Source organism: Callospermophilus lateralis, chromosome 7 (genome assembly GCF_048772815.1).
Source record: "Callospermophilus lateralis isolate mCalLat2 chromosome 7, mCalLat2.hap1, whole genome shotgun sequence".
NCBI classification, from domain to species: Eukaryota; Metazoa; Chordata; class Mammalia; order Rodentia; family Sciuridae; genus Callospermophilus; species Callospermophilus lateralis.
In genome coordinates, this window is record NC_135311.1 from 40,112,893 (window position 1) to 40,125,802 (window position 12,910).

At 43.8% G+C, this 12,910-nt stretch overlaps 1 pseudogene; it reads right to left on the reverse strand.

Annotated features, from left to right (window-relative positions):
• Positions 1-11,390: 11,390 nt before the first annotated feature.
• LOC143404222 (E3 ubiquitin-protein ligase SH3RF1 pseudogene) lies at positions 11,391-12,684 on the reverse strand (annotated as a pseudogene).
• Positions 12,685-12,910: the final 226 nt, after the last annotated feature.

Here is a 12,910-nt window from a genome sequence, read left to right on the forward strand (position 1 = left end):
AATAAAATGGGATTAGGTCACAGACAACAGGGGAACCATAGTATATAGACACAGGAAGCATATCAATGAGAATTGGAGGACTGTGACTACAGGCCCACCTGGAGCTGACTGTCCCTTTCCCTCTCCTGCAGGAGGTGCAATCCCTGATCATTCACTGGCCTGGGCTTTCAGCCCCCAGCACTGAGCAACCATGCATTTCTGAGGTTTAAGCCTTAGATCTGTGGTGCTTTGTTGTTGCATTCCTCACTAACACAGGCAGAAATACCAAGAGGATGTATTTAAGAGGTAGATTGGATGCCTGGGTGTGAGGGTGAAGACTTGGAAGCCTCTGGGATGGCCCCAAGGAAGGAGCACTAGGCCCTGAAGCCAAGGCTGAGGAAGGCAACTAGTAAATCTCCAGGTCAAGTGCAGAGCACTGGAAAGTAGTAAGCAGGACACATGACTTGGATGCCCTTTTAAACACAGTATTGAGGACTAGGGACAGCGGAGGTAGTACATGCATTAGTCAGCTTCCCATCATGTCAGCAAATTCCAAGAAAACCCCTGAAATAGAAAGGTTTATAAAGACAGAGGATAATTTCAGTGCATGGTTTTGGCCTGTAGCCCTGAGTTTGTAGCAAGGTGACACAACCTGGTAGAACCGTGTGAAAGCAAAATTTGATTGCTGTGATGACAAAGAGAGGGGCAGAGTAGGGGCCTGGGCAAACACTCTTTCTTCAAAAGTGAGCTTTCAGTGACCTGGAGACCTCCCACTAGGCTTCACCTCTTCCAGGATCCATCATCACCCAATAGCACTAGAGTGAGGACCAAGCCTTTAACAACACGGTCTTGCGGGGGACACTTAGGATCCAAACTATTGCAAAACTTATTCATTATTTTCTTGTTTTTTTTTTCTTATGGAAGAAGCTCCAAAATAAGGTTTTAGGGGAAAAGAAATTATTGCTATAGTAGGGTTTGAGGGACAGGAAATACAGAGATTCCCCCCTGACATACACTGCCATTTTGGTCCCATGCATAAGCTGAAACAGCTCCTCCTTTTGCAGACACCTAATAACTTCCTGCTTTACCAAGTTTGAAAGCACACATATTTTTGTTTGAATTTGCTTTAGCTTTGCATAATTTCATTTTCTGTTGGGGATATTTTGGCAAGTAATTATAATTAGAGCTATGCAAAGCTTTGGTGGTTCAAAACTGGGCATCTTTTTTGTGAATGTTGCTGGGTGTTGAGGATTAAGTACTCCAGCTAGGCTGGATCATAAGTACATCTCATTATGAATGGAAGATGTCCATATTCCTAGAGACACTTGAAAACATAACTACTGGATCAGAAATATCAGCAGGCTTTTACAGGTAGTTACAAATATCATTATAAATTGATCAGCTTATGAATATATTGGAGTGATTTTCAGATGACTCAGACCAGGGGAGAGTGTTGAAATACCTTAGAAAGCAAAATGATTATCCTAATAGGAACAGCCCTTGGCTTTCCTATTATGATAAAAGGCAGAATTGGCTAAATAAACTTCAGTAATTTTTCAGAAAAATAAGCAATTTATATTTTCAGAAATATTTTCCCCGTCTTTTTACGTAATGGGCACTAGAGTGCACATACCACATATAGCTAATAAAAATATAAACCATAAATGCATGTAGCGCTTATGCATGCATTTCCAGTGCATTTTATATTTAACACAAGTGTTTTAATAGCAAATGTTTTTAACAAATTTCTGAGCTTAACATCTTTTTGTTAGTATTTATTTTTTAGTTGTACTTGGACACGATAACTTTATTTTATTTAGTTATTTTTATGTGGTGCTGAGGATTGAACCCAGGGCTCTGCACGTGCTAGGCAAGCACTCTACCTCTGAGCTAAAAACCCTAGCACCTGAGCTTAACTTCTAGTGTATATCTTGATGTCTTTAATTCCCCAATCAGTGTGTACTACACTGTGATAACTAACTAGCCTAACCACATGAAAAACATGCACCAAACACAGAATTAAAGGCAAAAATGTCACTTTCTGCCCATATAAAATTAGAATGTGCACTTCTTACCATATGTATACACACACACACACACACACACACACACACACACACACACACCAAATAACAACCGAAGTTATATATTTTTTTAAATTTTAAAACAACTTTTTTCAACCCCTGGTTTGCAGGGTGAAGTGCGCAATGTTCTACTCCTTGGTGTGCCCAGCATACCCTGGGCTGCCTACACTTTTCTGGGCACAGAGAGACTCTCTGTGTCAGGGTTAAAATGTTCTACATTTTCATGTGTCAGAGTAAGTTAAGAATGTGTAGAAACTGAAGCTTAAAAAGCCTGTATATTTAGTTTTTACTCTTAAAAGTAAGTAAATCTCTCTTTTTACACTGATTCCCTAAGCCATGCCAGTTTCAAAGAGTCAGAAAATCAGGATAGGACAGAGAAATGCATCTGTGCTTCTGCTTCCTCTCTATTGATGGGCATCTGTGCTTCTCTCTATTGATGGGCAGTCTGACATCCAGGTCTCTACAGATGGGGGTGTGTTGAACTTTCTAAGATATAGAAATGAACCTTAAAATCTTGTGTTACCACTGATGCCATTGCCTTCTAGAATGAATCATGGAGCAAACTAAAATCTGATCAAACATAATCTGGTAAATTAATCCAGGAGAAGCACTCACAGATCTTTGTATAAGAGAAAAAATAATGTTAACTGGAAGAATGAACAAGGCTTGTCTTGTCGTCGGAGAAAAAGCCCGTTTATTGAGGAATAGCTATGCATATTTATAGAGACTGGGGTGGTTTGACAGTTATGACAGTTTAACAGTTTAATGGTTTGACAGTTGGCACAGGATGCTTTCTGAGTGGTGTGTAAGGATCATGTGAGTCAGTAGGACTCACCATTGGACAGCTCTTCTTGGGGGATAGGGAAGTTAGTCTTTGGAGCTGATGTGACTCCCAACATTAACTGTCATAAATGTCAAAACACCTCCGGCTCTATAAATATGCAGAGCTCTTCTCCGATGACGACCCTTGTTTGTTCTTTCATTGGTGCCAAAACCCGGTAGGGGGAATTTCTTGCTGCTGGAGAGCCCACTCTCTCAAGGCTTGCCATCCTTGTCCACTCTTTCGAGTGCTGTTACTACTCACACAACACCAGCTCTTCAGTAGGTGAGTTCCCCTATCAGGTATCCAACTTTAGATGGGCTATATGCAGGGGCTTTAACCATGATCATACAGCAAACCTCTGATGTCCAATCTGGAGGAGACAACGCACCCCACCATGAACTTCACGGTCATGGTGGACTCTCTGGAACCTGTTCATGAGTGGGAGGTCCTGAGGGGTGGAAGAACAGGCATCTCTCTCTCTCTCTCTCTCTCTCTCTCTCTCTCTCTCTCTCTCTCTCTCTCTCTCAATAATCACCCTTTTATGAGGGCCTCTTCTTCCCTCCCTGCAGACTCGCCCTTATTAAATTCTGCACACAAGATTGGCCTTACTATCAACTGGACAATCAAAATCAATGGCCCCAAGGAGGATCCCTAGATGCCATAATTCTGAGATATCTGTTTAACTTCTGCGAGCACTCAAAAGAGTGGAAAGAGATCCCCTACATTGAGGCTTTTTCTCTTCTTCATTCTCACCCCAACCTATCTGGCAGATGAACCGCCTCCCTACCAACCTCCCCCTTTGGTTCTGTCCAGCCCCACAGGTTCCCCCCCAACTCAGCTGACACCTATAGTCCCCCCCAAACTAGGTCTCGCTCCCTAGTCCCACAAACCATGGCCCCATTAAGAGAGGCTGCTGGACCTGAGGGGATTATCTGGTTACATGTCCCATTCTCTATGAATGACCTCATGCAACTCGAGCAAAGATTGGGCTGAATCACCACAGATCCCACCACTTACATAAGTGAGTTTCAATGGGTCCTCCAGGCTTATAGCCTCACTTATATGTTATTGGCTAATACTCTCCTTCTTGAGGAACATACCAGAGTCTGGGAACTTGCCAGAGTCCATGCAGATGAAACTCACCAAGTTAATCCAAGCCACCCTCCAGGGCCACTTGTTGCCTCAGATATACAAGCTGGTATACAAAGTAGGGATGGATTCTCTGCATATATTATTGCTGGACTCAAAAAAGCATCACCTAAGGCCATCAAATTCCAAAAATTACAATAGACCCCATCGGAATTTCTGGATCAGCTTATGAAAGCCCTTCACCAATAACCTAGATCCCAAAACCCCAGATATCCATCATGTCCTTATGACATATTTCCTCTCACAGAGCTGCCCCGACATGCGTGCCAAACTAAAAAGTTTGAATAAGCCCCTGCCACCCCGCATATTGAGAAATTTTAGATGCTCACCAAGGCCTTGCAGGGTGCTTCCTCGGGTCGCCGCTCATCGCAGGTCAACCCCCCCAGGTGCCTGCTTAAAGTGTGGCAAGGAGGGACATTGGGCCAGGGCATTCCTTGCTCCATGCACTTCTCATACCCCATACCCTAAATGTCAACAACAAGGTCATTGGGGCTCTGAATGTCCTAGATCCCATAGGAGGCCTATGGCCAGAGAACTCTTAGACCTTCTGGGTATGGCCATCAAAGATTTACAGAGCCTTGGGTCCTTGTCTCTGGCCATAATAAGACAGGAACCCAAGGTGCGGATTCAGGTAGATGGGTACAAGGTTTAATTTCTCCTTGACACCTGGGCTACCTTCTCAGTCCTGACAGAATTATGGGGGCAAACAGTGCCATCCACCTCTCCTATTGTTAGGGTCAAAGGAAAGACCATCTATCCAAAAAACACTTCCCTATTATTCTATTACATAGACAACTTCCCATTCTCTCAGACATTGCTAATTATACCCTAATGTCAAATTCCTTTACTCAGCCGAGATATTCTCTCTAAATTTAATGCAAAAATCAGCATCCAGTCTCCTGGCATCAGACAGGCCCCAGATTAGGCTTGTTCATCTTTTCTGGCACTTTCAGCAGAAGAATGGCCATTCTGCTCCACTTGTGAGGCTGACATGAAACACCTTACTAAAAAGGACCCCTTACCTTGAACCTGGTTGAGCCGATTGAGAAGGATACCCACAGCCCCTCCACCATTTCCTGCCCACCAGTAAAGATCCTAACACCTTCCCCAATAAGGTTCAATACCTTCGGGCCACAGAAGCTCTTCTGGGCCTACAACCTATTATTCAGGATCTTTTTTTAGCAAGGGGTACCTCCGTCCTGCTCATTTTCCTTACAATACTCCCATACTAGCATTAGAAAAACTCAACAGATCCTATTGTTTAGTTCAGAACCTACGACTCATCAACACCTCTGCTAGGTCCATAAATCCTTTGGTTTCCAACCCATACACCCTGCTGTCTCAGATCCCCCACACTGACACCCACTTCTTGGTCATAGATTTAATGCTTTCTTCTTCATTCCCCTTGTCCCCGAATCACAAGATATTTTTGCCTTTACCTGGACAGATCCCACCATTAGACATTCTTGACAACTAACCTAGACTTTTCTTCCTCAGGGATTTCAAGATAGTGCACCTTATCCACACCTCCTTGAACAACCCTTGGCCTCCGACCTCAATTCTTTTTACCCCCAGTGCCCCGAATCCACCCTCTTGCAATATGTTGATAATTGTCCGGAAAATCTCTTTTCCCATATATGGGGAGGAAAGCACCACACCAAAGCCTTTAAGGCTACGGTGACCCTCAGGGACTCTTTCCTTGGGCAGATATGAAAGTCCTAGTCCTCTAACCTTTAAGACTCGGCCACTAGAGAGATGCTTACCCTCACCCTTCCTCTAGCTCTCTTCCCCTCTTTCTGGTCCTGGCAGTCTCCAGCCTCTGCAGGAGGGGTCCAGAAAAGCCTTGGCCAAGTCTCCTATGGCTCTCTCTCCATCCAGGATGAGAGTTTAGACTGTCAGGATTCAGTGATGACCAATCACTGCAGCTCGAACCTGCCACTTAGGCACTCCTGATTTTTTGGCTCTAGCAGGGACACCCCCTTTGCCAATTAATCTTTTTTCTCCCTCTCTACATCCTCTTCCCTCCTCCTTAAATGGGTTATCTGTCCTCTCTGCCAGTTGTTTCTCCCCTAAAATGCCTCTTGGATCAAATATAGCACCCAGGCCTGGCCCACATATCTCTAGACAACCAAAGCTGATGGCCCCTTTTTGGGTCTCTGGATCACACCATTCTAAGTTACTGTGAGCATCCAAAAAATAGGTAGACATCACTTATGTCAAGGCTTTCTTCTTGCTCCAACCCAATCTTGCTGTCTCCACCTCATGATAACCTCTACAGCATCTTCTAGCCCATCCAAAGGGCACTCAACAGATGACACAGTTCTCCTACTTAATTTATTGGCTTCAGAGGGATATTGGGCCTCTCCACAATAGGCCCAAATAGCATATAAAAAGATCCCATCATATCTAGGTTTCTCTGTCTCTTAAGGGAAAAAGGCCATTACAGTAGACAGAAAACAGCTTGTTGTGTCCATACCTACACCAAAGACCAAAAATGACATACTCTCCTTCTTGAGTTTAGCTTGGTACTTCAGAGCCTGGAATTTCTCCCTCCTCACCAGGCCACTATATAATCTGGCCGAGGGACCCCCAAGATGAACTCCTACCCTCAGAGGCAGGGAAGCCCTTTACAATCCTTTAAAAGGCCCTCCTCCAGGCATTTGCCCTGCATCTCCCTGACCATTCCCGACCCTTCATTCTCTATGTACATGAGTAATAGGGAAAAAGTCTGGGCACTCTGGGTCAGAAATATGGTCCCACATTTGCACTAGTGGCCTATTTATCCAATCTCACCATCAGGGGCTGACCCCCATGCCTCAGACCCCTAGAAGCAGCCCATGACCTCCAGAAAGAAGCACACAAGCTTACCTTTGGCTCCCCACTAACCATATCATCTCCTCACCATCTAAAAGATTTCCTCACTTACAAGGGGTTACAGTCACTTCCACCTTCTGGAGTTCTATCCCTCCTTGTCTCTCCTTGAAAATCTCTCCATCTCTTTTCTGCCCTGCTCTCCATTAAACCCTGCCTCCCTCCTCCCATATTCTCCCTCACAGAATCCCATCCACAAATGCCTGGAAGTATGATCCTAACCTGTCCTACCACCATTTCTGAGGGACCCTTGTCCTCTTCAGACCCCGTCTGGTTCTCAGATGGTAGCTTCTTTATACACAAAGGGGTTAAAGTGGCAGGGCATGCTGTCATTTTCCTCTCATCCATCATAGATGCGAAACATTTCCCACCAAATACCACCAGCCAACAAGCTAATCTCATAGCTACCACAAGGGCATGTGAGCTAGTGGAGGGAGAAACCCTCTCCCTATATAATACATATTTCATATCCGGGTCTCCCATGCAGCCATTTGGAATGAATGGGGGCTACTGACCACCAAAAGGATGTCAGTCATTAATTTCACACTTATTTCTGGCCTAGCCTCCAGGCTGCCTTCTCAACTTGGAGTAATCCATTGCAAGGCCCATCAAACTGACTCCTCTCTTACTACTATGGGGAATTTCAAGACTGATCAAGTGGCTCTCTCAGGCACCTACAGAGCTTTACCTCCTCTCTGCTACTCTTCGTTACCACTGGAAATCAGCCCAAAGATCCCCAACATCTCTTCCAGTTTCTTCACTCTCTAATCCCTTCTAGTCCACAGAGTCTCACAACTTTCCTTCACTCCTTTTTCACCCTTTCCCTACGTGATTAGACCCTCCTACAATAGATAACTTCCTCCTGACTTTAAAGGGATATTGGGCCTCTCCACAAAAGGCACAAATAGCATGTAAAGACATCCAATCATATATCGGGTTCATATATATCATACATCGGGTTCTCTGTCTCTTAAGGGAAAAAGACAATAGAACCAATACAAATACTCTCTCTGCCAGAGAATCAATACCAATACTCCATTAAAACCTAAACCTTTCCCTTCTCATCAGGCCCATGGTCCTACCCCGGCTATAAACTGGCAGATTGATTTTACCAACATGCAGTGCCAGAAAAAAAAAATATCTTCTTATATGCTTTTTTGGGAAATGGGTTGAAGCCTTTGACATTTCTAACAAATGGGCCTCTATGGTAGTTGATCTGTTGCTTACTCACATAACCCCCTGTTTCAGGATGCCCACTTCCATCCAATCAGACAATGCCCAGAATTCACCTCCCAGATAACTCAGGCACTGGCTCATGCACTATCATTCCCTTGGCATTTCCATTGCGCTTACTGCCCCAGGCTTCAGGAAAGGTTGAAAGGACAAATCGGTCCCTTAAAGAGACCCTCTTCAAGCTCATCATGGGATTAAGCCTGGACTGGGTAAAGGTGCTCCCCTTGGCTTTATTGTGCATTAGGGCCTTGCCAAAGAAGCCTTTTAATCTCTCACCTTTTGAAGTCATAGATGGCTGTCCCCTCATTCCTCCCGGATTGCCTATAGAACCCCTACCCATCTCTGAAACCTATGCCCTGCCCCTCCTATTCCATCTATGCTAAGAACTCTGGCGCTATCAAGACTGGCTCTTTCCTGACCCCAGTCTCTCTCAAAACCCAACCCCCTTAACACCTGGTCAACTTGTTTACTAATGCCCACTGGGGAAAAAGCCCCCTCTAATACCAAAATTGAAAGGTCCTGCTCAGGTGATTATGTGCACTCCCTTGGCAGCCAAACTCAAGCTATCTAACAACCAACTTACCCCGTGGATTCACATTTGCAGGCTTAAACCTGGTGCTCCTACACCTTCATCAATAAATCCAACAATCATCACCTGTCATTAAGTACTCTTTTCATCCCTCCCTACAAGATCCCCTCAAGCTCCGCTTCTCCCGTGTCTCCATTCTTAGCCCAATACCTAATGCTTACCCTTATTTCTTGCCCCTCCTACATCTTCTCTTTTCCCTATGTCTGGAGATTCAAAGAAAGTGACACTAAGAGCCCCCTACAGCCAGAACCCCTTTTTCTCCTTACTACTTGCTTGAATCTGGCCAGTAGTGGGACTGTTGTGTGTTGTCCTTCTGACAAACCACTTAGGTGTCCAGAGCATGGTGGCACCTTAATAATTGTGACATTATTATAAGAGAGCACTTTACCAGTTGCCTTCTGGCCCTAAGGAGAACCATGTGTGTTTTGTTTGCCCTCCCAGTTTCATAAGAATTTCAAGTATCAGTATTTAAGGTTGAGGTGTTTCACATAAAACGTAGAGAGATCTGAATGCTCTCAAAGGGAAATATGTTAACAATGGGCAACCGTCCTCCCTTGACCACCTTCATTCAGAGCATGGGAGAAGCTGCCTTTTTTATTATAAAGCACATGCTTTCATGGTGTGAAGAGACACAAGACTAGTGAAAGCTTGGAACAGTGATATTTTGGGATACAAGTGAAAGAGAAAGGTAAAGAGGCAAGAAAGCTCATTGGAAAGCTGGGATGTTTTGAGAAAGGTAACGAGAGAAGCAAGCTGGTCTCAGAGACACCCAGGTTGGAGAGAGTTTGAAGAGCATCATGGATCTGTACTGGCAAGGAACCTTTGTTGATCTGGTTCCTGAAGTTATAGCAGTCTTCTCTGCACTCCTGTGGGGGCTCCCTACTTCCTTCCTATTCTCCCACACTGCCCCATCTCAGCAGGAAGCAGTCAGAATGAGTCAATGCCCACTCTCATTTAATAACAAAGAGGAGGTAATGTTGGGAGTCGCCTGGGCTCCAAAGACTAACTTTCCCATCCCCATAAGAAGAGCCATCCACTGGTGAGCCCTGTTGACTCACATGATCCTGAACAACCAATCAGAAAGCACCCTGTTTTAACTGTCAAACCATTAATCTGTTAAACTTTCATAACTGTGAAACCACCCCCAACTCTATAAATATACAGAGCTCTTCCTCAATAAACTGGCATTTTATCCAATGACAAGCCTTGTACATTCTGTCAGTGCCCATTTTTGCTTGGCCATTAAGTCCAGAACTGCATTGTTTGGCACAGCTTCCAAGACAGGCTCTGATACGGTATAAATATGATCTATTTTAAGGTCAAATAACTTCAGTCTATTTCTATTGGCAGAGAAAATGTATTGCTAAAGAGTTTTGTCAAGATTCTTTTATTCTGTAGACTGAAATGCTGACAGCATATCAGTTTTTCACATGGGTGTGGTGGTAATAAAACAGGCACTGTCAGAGTAGCCTCAGGCTAGCTTTTGTTTGGGCAGTGATTAATAAGTTTTCAGACATTTTTTGTTGTTGTTGTTTAGCTGTGTGGTTGGCATGAGGGGGTACTATGAATGGGTTGGCTGTTTTGGGAGCAGGTTTTTTTGATAAATGACAGGTCCATGTTTGTCTGTGTGTAATTTCACTATGCAAATATGCTTTCACCATCTCCTGTGTGTCAGGGGCTCATGGGATTACATGAGTTCATCCCTAAAGTCTCCTTCTTTGTTTGCCCTTTAAATAAGTGTCTGTATAGTCAGTAGAAAGCCTTCTAAACCCGAACAGAGTGAGGCAGGAATGTGATGGCCCACCAGTTAAGGATCCCACCAGTGATATTAGTTTTAGAAAGCTTTTAATCTTTATGATGGCCATGTAATTTCATGGTGGTTATTGTTTGCATTTTCCTGGTCTTATCAAACAACTTTTTGAGTCTTTGGTGGTCATTGAGTGCACTGTTTTGTGAAACACCTGTTTGAGCCTCAACCTGTTTTTTAAAAGTAAGATTGATATTTTTCATTGATTTCCTGCATTTTCGGGTGCTCTTCTGGGAGTCTGATCAGCTATGTCTGTCCCAGATGGCTTTCCTGGGTCACTGGTATTGCTGTCTTTGGTGGTGAACAGCAGGGGCTCATTTTACTGAGCTTCAGCTTCTCAACATTTTCATTCCCAGTTTTTGCTTTTTGCATCCCCTCTGTCCACTGAAAGGTATTCTCTTTTGATATCTTTCAGAGTCTTTATAGGTTTAACATTGATGTTGAGGTCTAGGATCCATTTGGGTTCTGTTTAGTGTATATAGTTTGAGGTAAAGATCAATCCCTACCCTCGTGAAGGTTCAGTGCATCCATCATCAAAAAAGGCCACCTTCTCGCACCATGCTGAGGTGAAAGCTGTGAGAGTGCCATCTGCTCCTGGATTCTGGTTTGTTTGTTCCTCTGGTCTCTGCCTTTTCTTTTTCCTATGTCATCCCTATCAAATACTATTGTCTTTTGTTGGCTTGTTATATGTTGTTCTAATTCCTTAAAATAGCCTTTGCTATTTTTGGTTCTTTTCATTTCTGCTAAAATTTTAGAGTAAATATATACATTTCCACAAATTAACTGCAAGAACTCATATTGGGATGACAACAAATTCGTAGAGAAATTTTGGTAGAATTAACATCTTCATAATATTCATTCTTCCAACCTGTGAGCAGTGGATCCTGCCAAGGGCCTGGGTCCCCTTCCAGCAGCATCAGCACTAGCTGTTGACAGCATGAAGGTGAGGACAGTGGCAGCCAAGAGAGTGCTTGTGGGAAAGGTAGTCTTCATAGTTTCATGGGCAGCTGGATAGAGGACATCCAACAGGAAATTTAAAAAGTGGCTGTTTGTCACTGCACTGCTTGTGTTGGTGGGCGTGGTCACAGTTGACTTTGTGGAACTCACAAGAAACTGATAAGAAATACTGAAGGAAAGCCCAGATATTTCTCTGATTCTTGTGGCAGCTGAGAAGTTGCAGGAGCTGATGAAGACAGGAGGGCTGATAGTATGCAGTGGCAGTTCTGTTATATGTTAGAGGAGTTGTTTGCTATGGTGAGGGAAGTAAATGAGGGCATTTTTTAGTACTGTTCTTGGTGTAGGAGTGCTTTGTGGCAGTGCTGCTCTGGGATGCTGCTGAGGTACATTCTGTAGTATCAAATCCTGTCATGGAAGGCTCAATATATTCTGTCAGCTCCATAGCAACCAAGTTAAACTCAAAATAGTAAATTATAAATATTTCTATTTTGTCTGCCAACATTTCTTCAGTGCAGTTTTCATCTATCTTTGGATCACAATGAGAACATCATCCTTAACAAATGGAAGGTGATCATTGTCTGCTTTCTTGTCTTTCACTTCAACATCATAAAGTGCTTTGCACTGAGGTGGGCTGAGTCAATGGTTTAATAATCTGAACAACGTTGCCATGGATCCTATTGACTTACCCATTGAAGCAGTTTTCACCAACATGTCATCAATAAATGAAGATGTTGCATTTGCTGAATTTAAAATCTCTGTTCTCCTTTTCTTCATGTTTATTTTAATGATGTAGGACATGGTAACAGGTATACCCCAACTGGGGCCTCCAGGCTTGCACCTTAGGCTTCCATCCACACTGTGAGCTCTACAGACCTTTTGCACTGCAATGAGCCATAGTGTTGTCCTGAACCCTTAATGAAATTATACAGTTGGTCCCACTGCCCCCAATGGCTAGGTTTTCAAGGCCTCTGATTGATGCCATCCAGAAGTCTGACCAGCAGTAAGTTATTGGGAAGCTCTTAGTCATGGGAGCCAACAAGAGTCCTGCACTCAGGACAACTGAGTGAAACTAGAATCCCAGCAAGCATTCTTTGCAAAACCTGAGCTGGCAAGGCAAGACTTTTGCAGAAGTACCCAGGCATTCTAGACACACAGGACACTCTAAAAGATTCAAGAAGGCAGTTTCATTCATCTTGAGGTAGTTACTGGGAAAAGGCTTCAGAAATTTTTATAGTTGTATGCAGCTCTTAAAATGATTTTTGTAACATTCATTTCAGACTTTGCTTTCGCATCTTTGCTCCTCCGCTTTGTTCTTGGTCTCCACAGTGGTGGTCATGGCCTCTGCAGATTCTGCTCAGCCTTGCCTGCTGCTCCTTGTTTCTCTGAAGCAGCTGCAGTGGCCCCTGGAGACTCCTCTC